At 30.1% G+C, this 18,386-nt stretch overlaps 1 pseudogene; it reads left to right on the top strand.

The window, feature by feature from the left end:
* Window positions 1-13,009: 13,009 nt before the first annotated feature.
* LOC120213045 lies at window positions 13,010-14,322 on the top strand (annotated as a pseudogene).
* The last annotated feature ends 4,064 nt before the right edge of the window (window positions 14,323-18,386 follow it).

Genomic DNA, 18,386 nt, shown 5'->3' with positions numbered 1-18,386 from the left:
TTAATCTTGAGGTTCATGTAATAGTTGACCCTCTTCTTTTATATCATAGATTTCTTGTCTCGTGGTTAGCCCTCACTTTTAAAGTTAGTTAAAAACAAAAGCTAAAATAAAATATTATTCCGATCTTATCTTATTCTTCGCAGATACTATTACTCGAATTTAATTTTTAAAGAAAAAATTATTCTAAACTATTGGAATTACTCTGTAAATTATCAGAATAGTGTAATATTTTAAAACTAACCAAACTAACCAAAACTTAGTTCTTTAATTGTTGATTCTATAATGATTGATAAAATTAAAAAGATAAGGAGCCCTAATTGAATTAAAAATTTAGAAATATTTCTCAAGAATAGATAAATAATTATTTTATTTGAATTTTTTTTAAGGAATACATATTATTCATGATCAAGTAATACGCCTATAAATACATAATGTTTTGTTAGACCAGGGATATAGCTTATATATTTATGAGCACTTGAGCACATATGAATATGTCACGTCAATTTGAAGCCTTGTGTTAATTATTATTAATAAGAGCTGATTAAAGTGATAAATACACTTAAGTAGGTCTCGAGTTTGAAGCCTTGTGTATATAGAAATTTTTCGCTTAGAGAATCACCCACCAAAATTAGGTGTATGACACGGGTCAGTTTGAATTAGTCAGACGAAGTCTTGGAACCGAAATGACAACAAAAAAAAGTATTGATTGTTAACTGACGATTTTCATCTAAATAAAAGTAATTTTAATTAAAATTAAAATATTGAAGGTTAAATTATTTAAAAAAAACAAAGAATAAAATGACTATTCAGACAAACTTAGATGTTATTTTTAACATTATGTCTTGTATTTTTAGAATGAACTTATAATCTAATTTTATTGGGTAGAATAACTCAATTACTAGTTTCGATTACAATCCCCCATATTAAAACTTTTATCAATTTTTTTTTTGTTATTCTCCAAATTTTTCTTTTAGATAATATGAAGTGATTATAAGGTAGTATGTGTTCATAATCTTTCTTAACCATTGAAAATGCACATATACCCTACAAACACAGTTGCTCGATCCACAGAGACCACTTAATGAGTTATTGTTAGTCTCCTAAATTGGTTGTTCTTCTCTCAAAAATATTATTACTTTCCTGGTATAATAACAATATAATAGTAACTTGTTGTTACTTTTTGGTAGAAAATAATTATCTAATTATTGATTTGATCAAATAGACTCGCTTAACTTGACAGTATCACAATAAAGGATTAATATAATAAAACTTTAAAATATTAAAGGTTAAATGTATGAATTATTTTTGAATTAGGACAAAGATTAATATGTATAAATTTGATGACTAAATTATTATTATATCAAACAAAATTGACATGTATTAATTCTATCGAAAATAATATTTATAATAATTTTTTTAAATAACTAAATTATAATTTTTTAAGTAATTCATGTATTGATATTTTTCCCTCATTTTATTCCCTTCCGTTACTGAAAAGCACAATGTTTTTGAAAAACAAACAATTTAGCTTTGGAAAGTTTACACGCAAATAGCCAAAAAAAAAAGTGCAACTTGAAGGACTTAGGCTCCACTTTTACGGCTGATTTCACACTCCCAAACATCTTACAGTCTCTGTGTTTACTCACACAGAATCAAACCGTATAAAAAGGGCAATCCACTCATCGTTTTTAGGTTTATCTTGAGCTTTTGGATTCATGTGTTGTTTGTTTGTCCCATGAAAACTAAAAGGGAGAACAGTGAATTTCAACTCTCATAAACAAGCTCAACATCCTGCCATTTTTAGGCATTGGTAAAGGAATATGGAAGACCAATGGAACTGGGGATTTTTCCATAATGAAGAGGTAAGCTCTTAGACAGGAATGGACTGAAAGAGTGATATCGTACTTATGGAAATTTTAAATCTTCATACAATTTATATATTTTCTATATATTTTTACCGATGATCTGATATAAAATCTTGCGTCAGTCCTGCCGCTAAGGTTACTTGTTTTTGAACATTAGGCGTTTCGTTTTGGTCAAACTCTAACCTTTTTTTTCATTAAATGTATAGGGAATGGAGGATTTAAAGCATACCCTTTTGTTTACAACCTTGGAGCTAGAGAATGCACTAATATCAGCTAAAGAGGAGATTACAAAGAGAGACCTTGAATTGATTCATCTCAAGGAGTAAGCAAGACGATGAAAACGAGACGACGCTCGGCGTCGATGCCGGGAGCTAATGGTGGAGAAATTCGTAGTACTCGAGCAACAATTGCGGTACAAGCAAGTTCAGCATGAAACTTCTTCACTTTCTGGTGTTTCTAGCAGTGACGATGAGTCCAACATGAGCTTAGTCTCGTCTCCCGGATTCGGACTTATTGCCACAACCGTCGGCAGCCTTGAAACTAGCGGCTAATAGGCCACTGCCTGAGAAAGGAAGGCTGCTACAGGCGGTGAAGGATGCCGGTCCGCTCCTGCAGAATTCTCTTGGCCGGACCGCTTCCTCAATGGCAGCAACCACCGCCTCAACTTGCCGTCATCGAGATTCCACCGGTTGCTATTTCTTCCACTAAGCAGCAACTCGTGAAACAAGAGTCTTTCAACAATGTTAATGGTTGCTTAGACAAGAAGAGGAGTCTAGAAAACTATGAAGACCTTGAATCTTCTCCCAATACCAAGTACCAAAAGGTTGCTCTTCACTAAAGGTCAAATTATGATTCTAGTTCCTCTACTACACTTTAATCGACATAATCTGATTTTTTAACTTTTGTAGTGTCATTAGTTAGTCTAAATAATTATCTACATAATGTCAAAAAAATCACCATAACATTAGATTAAATTGTCATTTTGACCTATATTCTTCTTTTTAGTATATGTTGGGCTCAACATATCATTTTATGACATAAAATCCCTAACATTGGACTAAATAATCATTTTGGCTCCTATACTTTTTTGAAGCATTTTGGCCGAAATATTTTATTTTTGAGAAAAAAAAAGACTCCTATTTTGGAGGAATGAATGTTTGTTGACAAACAATTTCTATTCATGAAGGTGTCATTTTGTCCCAAAATTTAATGTTTGGGACTAAAATAATCAAGTAAGTATTTAATCCATCATTAGAGGTAATTTTTTGTCATTATGTGAATAATTGAACATTGTCAACTATTACCATTAAATTGCAGACGTGTATTTATTCTTAAAAAAACCTTTCGAACACGAAAAATTCATTAAAGTATTGTTTTTAAGAAAATTCACGTCAACATTTTAATCGGGGTAGTTAATGACGTTATTTATTTGACTAACTAATGAAATTATAAAAGTAGAAAGATCAAATGATGTTAAAGTACGTGGATTAAACCTTAGATCTAACTATAATAGAGGGACTAAAACCATAATTTGATCCTCCATCAAACAATACCCAATTTCATCCCTTAATTTATGTTGTAATTGCATCATAATTTTGAAGACCAGTTGTTGTCAATTGTCATGACTACCCACCACCAATGAAGGCTTAGAAACTTAGAATTAATGTCTTTAGGTTATGCATGGCTTTCCAAATTATGTATATTAATGGAATTGGACAAAGGACTTCCAAATTTGAGAGAATTGTATGTTTCAATTAAGTTAAATGTTTTTCTTATTGCTATAATGACACTCCCTTCTATTTGCTTTTGTTGATACCAAAGTTGGTTAATGATGAAAAAGTATGACCATAGTAAGCACTTATGGATCTTCAATGATGTTTCTTTTTCCTTCATTCCATGGACCACACGTACCATTAACAGTGAATCTACCATTAAAAATAAGGTTGTGAATTCGAATTATAATGTTGCGAATGGAAATAAACTAGATTAGAAAGAACACTGTCATGATGAACTTTTATAATATCTGATCTAGACTAATTGATTAATCAATCAAATAATAATAGTTAAAAAAAAGAGTGCAATTATATCGTGACTAAATACTGATGAAATTATATCATAATTGAATAAAATTATCATAGTTACGAACTATCAAGTATTATTTGAATTTGCAATTATCCCTCTGAATATTATTATTTTCAAAGTTCAAACCTAAATTATCTCTTTAAAAGTTTAATATAGCTTACCATCATATCTAACATTTATTATTTAGTGGAAAAAATTATCTACCAAATAATAACATATGATTGACCATCGTTACTTTATAATTTTCCATTATCGTAGCTATGTTATAATTATTATCTTTTATGTTTATTTTTCCATTAATTTTCTTCGATTTTTTATAATAAAGTGTGTATAACTAAAAAGTTTTCATGACTTGAAGTAAAAAAATTATGATAACATTTGATATATCAATCATCATAATAAATATAATACGATAAAAATACGATTATGATTATAGTTTAAATTTAAGATATTTGTTAACAACGGGGTGAAAGACATAAGAATGAAGAACAATTAGGGAGAAATAATGAGTTGGTTCACATGGAGGGGGTCAAGGTCATTGTTTACTTTAAGACCAATTGAACCAACCATTCCATCAAAAGCCATAAACATGAAGGGCACATGCTGGTTTGCGCAACATTCACCGGTAAAAGGTCCCACACGTTTTCCATCACACTCTACATGATTGCCCCGTTTTTAACTCAAATATTAGCCTATGGTTTACAAGAGAATAAGTTTAGACGTGTTTAAAGGTTGGATATTTGTTTAATTTAGTAAATTCAATTTAAATTCAACTCAAACTCGATTGAATTTGATGTAAATTTTAGGATTAAATGATACTTTATCTCTCAAAAATATTATATATACATACACATATATTTAGTCCTCGTAAGTTTAAATTTTTCAGTGCACGAACCATTTTACCTTAGTGGTTAAAAGAATTGTTGTTATTCGTAGGGGTCACGGGTTCGAGCACCAGCGACTGCAAGGGTGATTGAGCGTTCATTATCAAATGGTTGAGAGTATTTATAATATATAGTACTTTGTAATCACATTTAGCTTAATCAATATATATATAGGGTAAGCTACGTATTTAGTCACCTACATATTGTCCTAGTTTTGTTTTTGTCACCCAACTATTTTTTTTCAAATTTATACCTAATATTTCATTTTGGTCACCTACCATTAAAATATTAACGGTGATATTGATGTGTCCCATAAGGTAATATCACATCATCATTGAAAAAAATTACTATGTAATTAGTTATGTTTATTTTTTAACGACGAGTGACCAAAATAAAACCAAAACGTAATGTTATATATTTTTGAAAAAAAAATAGTTGGGTGACCAAAACGGAACTGTGTGAATAGGAGGGCGACTGATTTTTTAATATTAAATTAGACTATTTAAAAATTTGAAGATCAATTTAAATTTAGAGTCATAATTCAGGGATGTATAGTGCAATTATCTCTAAATTCTATAGATAACATGAAAAGACAGACAATGTTTTGGGCTTTCTTTGAGTCCAATAGGCCCAAATATATATTGAATCATCATACCAAATGGATAAACCAATGTATGTAAACTCTTAAAAAAACTAAATTGGACCTGGGCCAAAATACGATGTTATACTATAAAGTTTATAAAATAGAATCTACTAATAAACCATATTTCAATATTAATAATTTACTAGTTGACCCATAATTGCGTGGTTTTATAATAAATCTGCATTCTTATTGAAAATATATGGTCGAACTCTGGCATGAACTAAGTAGGCTCGGTGGTAAAAAAATTATTATTATTTCTTGATATTCCAAGATCGAGTACCATAAATATCAATGTATGAGTGTTAAATTTCAAATGTTTGCACCTTATTAACATTAAAATTATTTGTACTTACTAAAAAATTTAGATTACATGTTAGATTAAGTTTGATTTGATTGATATGTCGTTGGTACAATATATAATAAAATATAAGATTAACTATGTTTAAATGCTTAATATAATCTGAATTATATAAGTGGAAAGCGATCTGAGTAGTATGGACATGATATTAAATTGTTAAACAAAGAAACTAATTACAACGGAGTTGATTCAAGTGGTAAGTAGTTTAATACCGCTTAAGCATATCCTGAGTTCGAGGTCTTGTATATGCAAAAAAAAAATCCCATTGTGAAACTCACCCATCAAAACTAGGTGTGCAACGAGGATAGATCCGGATTAGCCAAGATGAAACCCTAAAATCAGAAGTACAATAAAAATGAGTGGGGTTATCCCTTAAATTCAATTAAAGTTAACCGTTTCGTTTTCAATTTTCTCCCGGACTCTTTCATTTTCATACTTTATTACAAATACATGCATGGGAAAATAAAAATAAAAATAAAAAAGCAAACTTTAGGGGCTTAACATGAATTAAACCCTTAAAAATGCACATACAATAGTAGGAGAAGAACAATTGGCAATGGCAACACCACTCTTAATCTAAATTACAATCACACCTTAGAAAGAGAGATTGAGGGGCCTAATTGAAAATCTCATACTCGAACAATTAACATTAATTCCATGTTGACCTACTACTCTGTTTTTTTGAAGTGATTGCTGTCACTAAATTCTTATTGTACAATGACTTGAGTCAATGTTTGGCATGTGGGATTTTTTTGTATTTTCATCCTTTGATGTACATCTTTGAAAAGAATATAGTTTATGTTTGATTGTCGATGTGTTTGTTTATGCACTCTAATAGTTAATTTTAATTGTAGTTATATGAATGCAAAAATGGAGTTATGATGTCCGTTCAAGGAAAATAAAATATAATTAATAATAGAAAATGGGAGGACAAATTGAAGAATATCTAATAAATGCAATATTCTCAACTAAATTTTCACTTTGTCCATCAATAGGATTCACTTACTAACCCAACATCACTAACAACTACAGTCCTCAAGGCTAAGTCTTACCCTACTACTGATTTTCTCAAAGCTAATGTCTCACTCAATCCTTCACTAACATGGAGAAATATGGTGTGTGCTAGAGTCTGGCCTGATTTGGCAGATTGGTATCCGACAATTAGTGCATGTTTGGGATGACAAGTTGTTGCTACGGATTACAAGTCCTCAAATACAAACAAAATGGATTAGTGATGAACCTCATAAAATATCATTATATATATATTTGAATAGGATCAAATGTAAGTTTTGACCTCAAAAATCAAATTGGATGTCGTGTCATGTAGAACTCTCCAAAACCCAAATCAAATCGGGTAGAGGTGAAGATATTTATTTTTCGAATAAGATTTGGATGGGTCAAAAACCCGACCCGACGCATGATCATCCCTACTTCTTCCCTCTCACTTCATACATAATGTATATACATACATAAACATTCTCTTACTTGAATGTAATAATAAGACATATTATGTTGTTAAAGAAAGAACATAAATTTAAAACTTTAAAACGATATTATTTGAAGGAATAATCACATATATTAAATATCAACCTTCTAGTGAATATAAAATAATAATAAAATTTGAGCTCATCAAGTGGTTTAAGGGATAAAAGGAAATGTTATTCTCCCTAGAGATTACGAGTTTGATCAATTGTGTTTATAGAATGTATTGTGTCATTAAATTAAAAAAATTAAATAAATATTATATTGTAATTACCTCATACTATAAAAAATACTGAAAAAAAAACTTAAAGAGTGGAGGAGCTTATAAACCATGATATAAAATAAGGGATTATATCCTTTGCTCGGGAATCTTGCCCAATATCCTTTGATTTGTATGATGAGTTAATTACAAACCTTACGTGCCGCACACAATGAATCGTTCACTAATAATAACTATCTTCATGCCCAAGAACTTGCCTTCCTTTATCCATCCATTATCACTTTTCTTCATGGTCATGTCACGCCCTACAGCTTAAACTAATTTAAATTAGTTGGCTCTGCTTTGCATCACATGGTTAGTTCAATTTGCACGTGAGTATACATATTCTGCATATACATGTTGATATTTTTTTCAATGTTATTAACATTTTGGGGTAAATCATTAAAATATGATAGGTTAACTATCAAAGTAGAACAAGAAAAAGTAGGTATCAAAGTCGGGGGGGGGGGAACAAATATATTTAACATCTTCTTTTAAAAAAAGTATTAATTAAGGTTAAATTGTTTATGAAAATGTTATTCAATATTCATTCATTAATGACATTGTTTGATATTGTATTAAAAGGTTGTTAATAAACTTTTTTAAAATACCCAATAGCACGGATTGTCTCTGGAAAGGCGGACTAATATACGGTTAATATACGGCGTTACCGGATACATTAAAAGATATTTAATAAATTCGGTTTAGTGCTACCGAAAATATCGAGTAATAATAATGTAATAGGTGGAAATCATGAAGAAATATTAAAAAATTTGGCAACCCGTAAACTTAGCTTGTCGGTTTGTGTCGATACTTTATGAAAATATATTGATTCATAACAATATAACAAGTAAAAAAATGACAAAACAGGTAAAGCACTACTGGATATATTGAAAGTGTCGATACTTTATAAAAATGTATCTATCCAAAAAATATAACATGTAAAAAATGACAAAACCGGTGTATAAATGACAAAACATGTAACACGCTACCGGATATATTGAAAGTGACGATACTTTATAAAAATATATCGATCCATAACAATATAACAGGTAAAAAATGACAAAACCGGTCTATAAATGACAAAACAAGTAAAGCGCTACCGGATATATTTAAAGTGTCAATACTTTATAAAAATGTATCGATCCATAACAATAAAATATGTAAAAAATGACAAAACCGGTCTATAAATGACAAAACAGGTAAAGCGCTACCAGATATGTTGATAGTGTCGATACTTTATAAAAATGTATCAATCCATAACAATAAAACAGGTAAAAAATGACAAAACCGATCTATAAATGACAAAACAGGTAAAGCGCTACCAGATATGTTGATAGTGTCGATACTTTATTATAAGTATCGACACTTTTAGAATTTAAAAGAGAAAAAAGTTATAGCGCTAATAAAGTGTCGATACTTAATAAAAATGTATCGATCCATAACAATAAAACAGGTAAAAAAATGACAAAACCGTTCTATAAATGACAAAACAGGTAAAGCGCTACCGGATATGTTGATAGTGTCGATACTTTATTATAAGTATCGACACTTTTGAAATTTAAAAGAGAAGAAGTTATAACGCTAATAAAGTGTCGATACTTTATAAAAATATATCGATCCATAATAATATAACATGTAAAAATATGATAAAACTGGTCTCGAAATGACAAAACCGGTAAAGAGCTACCAGATATGTTGATAGTGTTAATACTTTATTATAAGTATCGACACTTTTAGAATTTAAAAGAGAAGAAGTTATAGCGCTAATAAAGTGTCGATACTTTATAAAAATGTATCGATCCATAACAATATAACAGGTAAAAATATGATAAAATCGGTCTCGAAATGACAAAACCGGTAAAGAGCTACCGAATATGTTGATAGTGTCGATACTTTATTATAAGTATCGACACTTTTGGAATTTAAAAGAAAATAAGTTATAGCGCCAATAAAGTGTCGATACTTTATAAAAATGTATCGATCAATAACAATATAACAGGTAAAAATATGACAAAATCGATCTCGAAATGACAAAACCGATAGTAAAAAAGTGTGCTTGTGTGATATTTTTATTTCAGAATTTTTATTTTTTAATTCAAAAAGTTAGATATTTTAAACAAAACTCAGTAAGAAAATAATAAAAACTTTACAGTAAAAAAAGAATAACATTGGATATTTTAATACAATATAACCGGTAAAAATATACTCGTTAATTAGCAAATAGGTTTACATTATGTATCGACACTCTTTAAATATGTGTCGATACTTTTTTCCCAAAATGAAAGTACAACGAGGTGCACGCATAAAGTGTCGATATATTTAAAATTGTATAAATCCCAAAAACATCAAAACCGATAATTATAATGTAATATGTAAATTTGCAATGTTACCGGTTTAAATATAATTGTTTAGTTAGAAAATATGTCAATATAAGCACTACCTATTACATTATATAAGCGCTACCTAATATATTATTGTCACACCGTTTACTTATTTAACCGATCTAAATGATAAAACATAACCGATCTAAATTTTAACCGATTACTTATTTAACAGGTCACACCGTTTTTTAACTATTTTTACTCAGCAGAATAAAAAAAAAACCCAATAGCACAGCTCCCAAGAAAATAGCAAATTCAACTTGAAGTACTGACGGCTAATGATTGGGTTTCGGCCGATTCATATGATAAAATTGTTTGAGCTGCTTTTTATTTGTATTTTAATGACCAAATTAAAAGATAAATTTGTTTTAATTAAGACACATTTTTTTTAATAATATTGAATTATTATAATGTATTATATATTCAAATTTTTATTAATAACGTACACAATTATTTTAATTCAAAATCTCTTAGAATCTTTTTAACTAATGAAACTACTTGATGAGTTAATAATACATAATTATTAATTTAAAGGTTAAAAAAATGAAATGAGAGATTATTTGTATCAGATAAGTCAATAATAGTATGAGAATACAATAAATGGGAAAAAGGGTAAACTACAAGAATGGTCATTTATCTTTTATATTTGTACACTTTTTCTCACTAAATTTAAAAAATTTAAGTTTTGGTCACTTACATTATTGTTTTATTAAATTTTGGTCACTATAGGACATTTAATATCGTTAGTTTGATGATGTGACACGTTAAGAAGAAGATGATGGTGTTAGTGTTTTATTTAAAGTTTAGGGGTTAAAATAAAATTTAAACTCTTTTATTAATGTGTCACTTCATCAAACTAATGACATTTAACGTACCAATGACCAAAGCTTGATGAAACGATAACGTAGGTGACTAAAACTTAAGTATTTTGGATTTAGTGAGAAAAGGTATACAGATATAAAAGACAAGTGGCCATTCTTGTAGTTTACCCAAGAAAAATAAAGATGGGTTTCTAGGCTTGCACTCCACTCATCTCACCATACCCACAATCGTTGAACCAAAGTTATTCAGATTTTCTTTGCTTTTCCATCCCATCCCCATCCTCCTAACGATATAGTAAAAAAATAGCCATTAAAATTATCAAATTTCGATTCGTCTTTTGATTCTACTCGATCCTGCCTGTAAACATATGTAATCAAGAGTGTTTTGTAATGGTAAATATTGTTAGAAAAAATAGCCTATTAACAACCTAGTATATAGGCATAATTACTTAATTTCATATTTTTTTTAAAGAATAACATTCTCTTTTACTACTTAATCCACTTAATATATACTAGTAATTCAATTTAAAAACCTAATAAATAACAACATTTTTAGGTTATTGACTAAAAACTTTTATACTAAATATATCATAAATATTTAATATAAATATATATTCACTTTTGGCTATTAATTCTCTTTTCAATTTAAAAGTTTGATCCAATTAATCTAATCACATATTTAATTAATAAAAATTAACGATTTAAACTGTTTCAATTCAAACCAGAAGATAATTTTAATATGAAATGACTTGACTTAAAAAGTTTGAAAATATCCCAAATTTGAAACTATCCGAACCCAAATATATCCCAAATTTTAAATGATTTAAGTATGAAATAACTCGAAAATTTTAAAATCTAATTGGCTCGATCCATATTGATATAACCTAAAACTATTTGATTTTGATTCAATTATTTTTTATCTATTAGATGAAGTCTCGATTTCACTAAACATATTTGACTGTAGTTGTCTCAAATTATCAATTGAACATATTCAATCAGCTACTCAACCATAATCTTATAATCCAATCCAGACAAAAAGAATAAGTCAAAGCATATTTAATGTTTTGCATTTCGAAGAAAGATATAAAATTGTCTACAAATGTGATAAAATATATTAATTTCACATCAAAAGAAAGATAAAAGTATTAGAGATTAAAAAAAATGGCATCATATATACTATCATATACAATTTTTTTTTAAAAAAATTATTAATTTTATAACAAGTGGCATCAAAGCGTTCCCTCAATTATCTGATTTTACGTCAAGTATCTCAACTAATGGGGTAAACATAATGAAACTTTCATGAATATGAGCTCGTGACAAGACCGTCACATAATTGATTGGTGAAGAATGTCACGTTTCATGCTCCAAAAAAGAAAATAGATTACCTATAAAAAATCAAAAAATAAGGATCTTGGATGGAGGGAATTGTTGCTATTACTATTAAGGATAATAATTTTATTTGATTCGATGAATTTTGATTTTATCTAGTCAAATTTATTTTTTAAAAAAAAATCGATTCAGTTTAGATTAGGTTCGACTTTATGTCTATGGTAAAAAAATCTGGACCCGATCTGACCTAACATAATATTATAATTATTATTTATATATTTAGGAATAATTACAATAATACCTCTTTATGCTTTACTTTTTTTAATTGAGTCCTTATTTTACCTAATAAAAATTATTTTTATATATTTAGGTCATGTTAGATGCGAGTACAAATTTAACTTAAAATACCAGGTCAAGTTTCAAATCGAGTGAATCCTCCAAAATTCGAATAAAATCAAATACAAATAAAAAGATTTAAATGGGCCAAAAAAATCAACCAAACCCAATCTATTACCATCCCTAATTACTATACATGAAAATGTATAATTGTTGATGATGTTGATATAATATGACGGTGGGGTGCGTTGGCAAAGTGTGAGAAAGAGAGTGTGAAACGGGGCATTTACGTTCAAAAAAAAGAAAGAACAATCCAAAGTGGTTTAAACTCTCTCTATCTCTTGTTCTAATTTTACATGGTTTCAGTTACATTTCTCGTCCCAAAGCATGGCTATAAATAAATTATACATACATTATTAACTACATGCGTTCAAAATTAATCTCTCGTCAGCTGTGTTTACTAATTTACTCTTACTATTCCCATTGGGGTCCTTCCATTTTGACTAAAAACTAACCACAACTTTCTCTCTCCCCCTATTTATTCTTTGTTATATATTGCACCCCACTTCCCTCTCCTTTGCTTCCTCTCTTATCTTCCTCTCTTTTCTTTGTGTTTTCTTCATTTATTTTCTCTCCCTTTGTGTTGGGGAAGATGGAAGCTCAAGAGGAAGTCGTTATGGGGTCTAAAGATCAAACCAACATCGTTAAAGGGAAGCGAACCAAGCGTTTTAGGCCTCTATCTCCGGTCCCTTTCGCCGCCGTAGCTCCCAACGGTTCCATGTTCAACGGCGACGTGAACATGGAGAACAAGGACAGCTATTGTGATTATGTGTCACTTTCTTCTTCCGGGGATGAATACCAAGAGAGCACCACGGAGGAGGAAGAAGACATGGCGAATTGCTTGATCCTCTTGGCTCAAGGCCAATCTAGAGAGCCTCCCAAGTTATTACAACACCAACATCAACAACAAGATTCCGGGTCGTTTACAATAAATTCAATAGTCGGAGGTTCATGGAAGCGGCTTCGATCGGGACCGGCAAGGCCGGATATTACGTTTACGAGTGCAAGACGTGTAACCGGACGTTCCCTTCGTTCCAAGCACTTGGCGGGCATCGTGCTAGTCATAAGAAGCCCAAGGCGGCGGCTGTGGTTGAGGAGAAGATTCGACAATTCACCGCGATGACGAAGACGATGACTACAGAGACTATAAGGTTACCGGATGAAGAAGAAGGGCAACAATTCATGAAGACCAACTACATTCCATCTCTCTCCCTTCAATTGAGCAACGCCAACAACAACCATAACAATAACAATAGAGGTTTGTATGGCAACAACAACAGTAACAACAACATGAAGCCTAATAAGGTTCATGAATGCTCGATTTGCGGGTCGGAGTTTACATCGGGACAAGCCCTGGGAGGGCACATGAGAAGACACAGAGGGTCCATAGGTACTAATATTACAGCTGCTAACACTGCCTTGTCGTTGAAAGTGCCAAACCCAATGGAACAGCCTCAACAACCTAAGAATGTTCTGTCTCTAGACTTGGATCTCAATCTTCCGGCTCCCGACGACGATCATCGCGAACCAAAACTCCCCTTCGCTTCAAAACAGCACCAACCGCAGCAGCAACAATCAGCTCTTGTCTTCTCTGCCCCCACTTTGGTGGATTGTCATTACTAGAAACAAGGTTAAAAAAATTCCAACTATACAATTTATTATCATCCAATGCTTAATTGGGTGTTTTTGATTCTTTTCTTATACTTTTATTTATTCAAACATTTTACAAGATTCTTTTGATTCTTTGATGAAAAAACAATGAATAATGTGTTACATGTACAAAGTTTCATGATGGGTATCATTTTTTTCCCTTCCATCTCCTTTGATTTCTTCTAATTTTTTTTTTCGCGTTGAAATGTGTTAAACATTTTGAGAGAGAAAGAGAGAGTTTGGGCTTGGGTTTGTCACCACCAGAACCCAAGACTTGTGGCTTAATTTTCATTTTACAGCAATGCCTTCCCTTTCTCTCACTCTCCTGTTGGGTGGTGGTGACAAAAATAGAATAATCTCTCAAATGAAATCCCTCACATATATAATAATACCATCATGCTTCCAATACACGTTCTTACTTCACTATTTTTGTTCTTTTCTTTGCTTCTTCCACTTCTTTTCTTGTTAGTTACTAGTATACTCTATGACAACCAATCATTCGTCATAAAATTTGATTAAATTGATCCGTATTAATATCGATATAAATTCGATTTTTAATAACTATAACTTTTAATTTCATTCATTACTACATTGATCTTAGTTAATCTAAGCAAGTACTTTAGGTTTAAAATTTATTAAGTCAGTTATATATGATAGATCTTTTTGATAAAATATAGCTTTACTCATGTGCACACATGTTACTCTATTTTCCTTTAATAGGCTATTTATTCTTGAAACTATAAAAATACAAAATAAAATCATGTTAAATTAAGGTAAAACGACTAAATTTTAAATTTGAATATCGTAAAAAATATCAAAATTAGAGTTTGACCTAATTAGAAAAAACCCAATAAAATTTGTGGTGTGGGGCAGCAGAAAGTTGGCTATATTATCCAAATAATTAGGTTTAATTATATATATATAAGCATAATTAGCTGTTCTTAAGTAAGAGTTTGGTGTGTGTCTACCTCTAAAGGGGATGCAATAATTTGTGAGGATGCTATTGATTAACTTTGCTAATTTTAGGAGCTGAGTCGTCAATTGTTTTAGCTAAATTAAAAGCTGCAACTTGTGAGGTTTAGAATGTGTCCATAGCTGTTTTAGAATAATATTAGTCAATTCATTTCGTAATTCGATTCCATAATTATATTATATAAATCTTTTTCATCTAACAAATTTTCTCTTCTAGTTTTCTCTAATTAGTAAGCCGTTCATCTCTTTTTCTTTTTGTCTTTGTTGACTGGTGGTCACATCAACTTTAATGTTGGTTGCCGACCGTCAATGTTTTTTATTGTCCTTTTATTTTCTCTTATTTTTTTATTTTCAATAAGTCTACATGTATGACATATTTTCCTCCTTTATGACACGTTTTCTTCTGCGTTTTAGTACGTTTTTCAGTCGTGTGGTCATTGTTTTCTTTTATCTTTTTCCAATGGTTGATTAGACAACGCCACGACTGATCAATACGTCACTTATATGTTATATTGTTGATCTTTCTTGCTTTGGACCCTAAGATTGAATTTGATACCCATTATGTGTTAATGGATAGCTTTTTACGTCGCTCGAGTCTGATTTGCGAATTGTTGGCGGTCTTTCACTAGCTTGATCCCCTTTTGTGATTCGTTTACCGAGATGATCAGATATGTTTGTATCTATCTTTGATCGAGTTTCTTGGTTAGATTTTAATCTTTCCTTGTATGGTCCTTATGTGATCATAAGTTGCTAGTTTTGTTTCAATGATTATAGAAAATTGTCCTAATTATATGCTTAATTTACGATTATAATTAAAAATATTTATTGTAATTTAGGATATTTCCTATTTTAAAGAAATTAGTGATTTCTTTAAAAAAAAAATCTTTTTCATCTATAAACCGAAGGATGTTAAACATTTAATATGTTTAATCTTGTGTTATATGTATAATGTATCGACAATAATACCAACTGAATTAAACTAAATCGGTCATAATTATAGTTAAAATTTTAGTATTTAATTTTTTTAAGCCTTAATCATGAAAGGTGGCTAAAGAAGAACTTTGTTTAAAGGCGTTTGACTTCATTTGCTTTGGATCTCAGTTTATTGAATTCTCTTCTCGGCTGCCATGCTTAGTAAATTAATAGTAAAATATGTTAAATTACACTAGTGGTCATTGAAATTGAAAGATTTCAGAATCATTGTTGTTAAAGTAAATTTTTATTTGATAATTAAACCATTAACGTCAGTTGACGTGTCGTATTCACATATTATTATTATTTTAGCTCGAAAATGAGAAAATTATAAATATGTCGAGTAAAATTCAAACCTTAAATCGTTATGAAAGATCCAAAGCCTAACTATTAAACCAAATTAGAAACTTATAACTATAATTAAACATAAAATATTTTGGACCCCAAGACCCTTCCATCACCCAAATAATAATTTGTTCTTCTAAATACTGAAAAGTAATAAAATTTCAAGATACATTACATGTAAGATCACTAGCCGATGAAGTGATAATTAAAACTTTTTTTTCTTGCATGATTGGTGTATATATTAAAATTATCACTATCCATATTTTTTTGTTCATATTAAGGGCTGCATCATGTTCATTAGTATGGAAGAAGAAACCAATTATTAACTGACTACAAAGCCCCCAACTTGTGTCACTATTTGATACCAAAGAGAGTTAATAGTTTGTTGAGTATACATTTGGCATCAAACACTCCTCTAATTAGGTTAATAACCCAAAAAATAACAAACGGAATTCAAACAATAATCTAGATGTCTTGAATTCAAGGAGTAGTGTCCACATGGTGTGCATAAAATAGATTCTGAACAGATAATAGTTTGAACATTTACTATTGTTAATCTTAATCTGACTCATCTAACAATCTTAAAAGGATATAAAACTAAAAAATTTTACACGGCATAGATAGATTGTGTCAATACAAATTAAACTTGAACATTTTCTTTTCCGATTCAAAATGGGTCCAACCATGAATTAAAAGAAAATAAAGAATGCTTATTTCTAAAGTTTAATGTAGTTTTCAAGTTAATTAGAATAGAAAGATGCAATTGGGTAAGAGTTGCATCCCAGTTGAAGCAAACGCATCAAATCCTTTTAAGCGTAGCACTTGTGACCATAATCACATTTTCCACTAGTTGAGGCCATAATCTCATGAAAACTCCCCTTCCCCTCTCTCATTATCACATATTTGAAATTAACATAAAGGATTACAATCACTTGTGCAATATTTCATCAATGTTTAGGTGAGTTGTGTAATTTACATAAACAGGAATACAAATAAAAGTTTAATTACCATATAAATATTAAAATAGTTCGTCTTAACATAGAGAAGAATCACTATAACTTAAAAAAAAGATGAATAAAAACTCTAGAAGAAAAAAAAAGACATCTTCAAAATAAGTAAAATATACAAAAGAAATATAAATATTATTACTAAAAATAAATAATCTTCTACTACCCTTACCCAATCTTACTAAACTAAATAATATGAATTTTAACTAAGTAAATAGATTGCGAAACATATTGTTGGGATAGCTCAATTGGTTAGAGCGTGTGGTTGTTAACCACGAGGTCGGAAGTTCAGGCCACCTTCTATCGGCCATGATTATTTTTTCTCTCTTTTTTAGCATAACTTTTGTTTCTCTCTTTTTTTAACAGAACATATATTTTTCCCCTCTTACACATCTACCAAGCCATCTACAAGGACAGAGCAAAGTGAAAATTTGCTTCAAGGGCAAGTGAATTAATTTCCATGCCTAATGTTTACAATTATCTACTCAGTTACAAATTTACAACTGCCTAAACTGTTCATCTGTTCACTGTCTCAAACTATATAAACACTTGAAAAATGAAAACAAAAAGGATGCTTTTAACCCCTTTTCTTCGATTTCTTGCCAACCCAATACATCCAAAAACAACCCTTTTCATTCATTTTAAAAGGAACTCAAACGATTTACACACACAAAAATAATCAAAGTAAATCCTGGATGTGAATCTCAAAGCCAAAACGATCATGCAAGAACAATAGTTAACCAAAAAGAGGATGGGATTTGAGTAAGGAGAAATGGGAAAAAACGAGATTGACCCATGCAGGTCTCGAACTTGCGACCTTCACGTTATTGGCACTGGGCTAATAATAGGCCAATGTTTTTGGTTTGAAAAGTTTATGACTATAACATTAATTTCTTAGCTACTACTTGGAGAGTAAAAATGGAGAAAATTGTAA

Source organism: Hibiscus syriacus, unplaced genomic scaffold (genome assembly GCF_006381635.1).
Source record: "Hibiscus syriacus cultivar Baekdansim isolate YM2019G1 unplaced genomic scaffold, ASM638163v2 tig00110020_pilon, whole genome shotgun sequence".
Lineage (NCBI taxonomy): Eukaryota > Viridiplantae > Streptophyta > Magnoliopsida > Malvales > Malvaceae > Hibiscus > Hibiscus syriacus.
This window is presented reverse-complemented; position numbering and strand designations above follow the sequence as displayed.